This window comes from Abramis brama, assembly GCF_963993115.1.
Source record: "Abramis brama genome assembly, chromosome: 13".
Classification (NCBI taxonomy): domain Eukaryota; kingdom Metazoa; phylum Chordata; class Actinopteri; order Cypriniformes; family Leuciscidae; genus Abramis; species Abramis brama.
The window spans coordinates 1,802,326-1,804,825 of NC_139975.1; positions in this window are offsets into that span (position 1 = coordinate 1,802,326).

Consider the following 2,500-nt stretch of genomic DNA (forward strand, 5'->3'; position numbering starts at 1 on the left):
GATGTCATCATGAACTAACGTAACTTCCGGTTCTGTCTCTTCTCTTCCGTATTGCATTATCTCATGGGAGAGGTAGGTTTCTTTTGACATCCTGATAATCTTCATTGTAATTATTGCTTTTATGTCTATATTTTTACTCCAGTTCATGAGTATAATGTTATTTTACTCACCTGCGTGATTCTTTTTTGTCATTTTACCATTTTTGAGTAATATATTTGCCCAAATATGTGGGAATGTGAGCACATGGTGACAAGTGTACATCATTTATTTTTATAGAAAACAAGTGCGATTCACTCTCAGAGGCTGCGCATTTCTGTCTTGCATCAGGTATGATTTCTGTTACACTAATTTATCTATTTTATTCACTTTATTATATCTCTTTTATGCGTTTATCAGATCTCTCTGAGTGTGTATAGAAGTGAATAGAGTTCAGGACTGTAGGGTTTCATGAGACGCAGGGAGTCTGGATGCCTCTTACCTTCATTACTGAGAATAACAGACGTGTCTTATAAGACTGATTTCCCTGGTGATGTCAGGGATTTTCAAAGTCTCTTGTGTTTAGGGAACAGGCCTTTTGTATATGTTTCAAAAATATTATTATTCAGAGCTGCTTTCACATGCTTATATCAATAATAAAGCTGCCATGTCAAACAGATGTTTGGGTCAGTGTTGTGATGGTGACGTCAGCGCCTCTGCTGGCGGACGCTGGAACTGCAGCTTGTGTTTTCAGACTGACTTCAGTTAGTTCAGCATAGCCAGAGAATGTCTAATAAGGGGAGATCTTCCACTCTCAGTACACTTCTGAACGGGTTGCAGTTCCACTCTGGCTCCACATGAGGGCGCTCACAGGACGAGTGCAGTTCCACTCTGGCTCCACATGAGGGCGCTCACAGGACGAGTGCAGTTCCACTCTGGCTCCACATGAGGGCGCTCACAGGACGAGTGCAGTTCCACTCTGGCTCCACATGAGGGCGCTCACAGGACGAGTGCAGTTCCACTCTGGCTCCACATGAGGGCGCTCACAGGACGAGTGCAGTTCCACTCTGGCTCCACATGAGGGCGCTCACAGGACGAGTGCAGTTCCACTCTGGCTCCACATGAGGGCGCTCACAGGACGAGTGCAGTTCCACTCTGGCTCCACATGAGGGCGCTCACAGGACGAGTGCAGTTCCACTCTGGCTCCACATGAGGGCGCTCACAGGACGAGTGCAGTTCCACTCTGGCTCCACATGAGGGCGCTCAGAGGACGAGTGCAGAATGAATGGAGGTCTATGGCGCTATACCCCTCAAAATCCACTTTTCTCAGGATATAATTTTTTGTCTAGTAATTTGAATGTTGTATTCGAAATAAGATGCAAAGTAATTACACATTGCTGGGTGTTAGATTTTTTAGAGTCACTTATTTGCTTTAAAAAGTCTTTTAAATTGTCAATGACGTCATACACATCGTACGACCAGAGACACTGCTTTACGGCAATCCTTCAGTCACTTTGGTGCTTTCGCGCTCTGCACTTTCTTTTTTTTCTTTTTTCAGCAACCAAAAAAAAAGTTGCTGTGTTGAAAATAAAAACTTGGGCGAAAAAGTCTGCCTTAACATTCTGGTCCTGCTTCGGATGCCACGATGCCATCAAGCGGTATCTCTGGTCGCAATCAGCAGAATGCTAGCGTGTTATGGGCAACAACAACTCAACCTGTAAGAAATCGAAAGGAAATAAGTGCTCATTCATTCAACTTTCGACCTATAACCCATGTTGAACTTGCAAAACCTACAACCAAATCTGAAATTTCTCAACGGCAATCGGGTGAAAGAGACACATTTAGCCGTCTAGCCCCATAGACTCCCATTCATTCTGCACTCATGGCCGATCGCCCCCAGTGGAACTCTGGTGGAACTACAACCAACATTTGGTACAATAGGACTCAATAGGGAGTGGCCAGGCTCTCCGTAGATGGGCTCTGGCATAGTTAAATATTCAACAACGTTTTTCCCCCGGGTCATTTTGACCCCGAATTTTGTAAAAAAAAATTCAGTGTTTATCGGAGGGGTCCAAGACCCCAGGACTTTTGTCGCACTTGAACCACAAAATACACACAAATAAAAAAAAAGTAATGGATTCGAGGAGTTTTGTGGTTGAAATTTAAAAAAGTAACAAATCCTTCCCTCTCGGGTCAATTTGACCCCCTTAGGAATGAATGAAGTGCGAGGAATGCTTCAGTACACATAGAAAAACCTAAAAATGCTGAGAATTCTTACTAAAAATGCTAAAACTTGACCATTTTTAATTTATTTTTTTCTACATGTATCTGAATGCACACTGAAGAAATGACTTTAGGACCCAGAGGAACAGCTCATTTGCTCTTATACAGCTATAAGGCCATCTAGAGTCATGAAACATCATCATGTTATATTATTACTTTTCCACAAGAGGTCGACAAAGACACTCAATGCAAGATATTTTGAACTGAATTAAAAGGGTTATGCATGAAATTGTGAGTAATT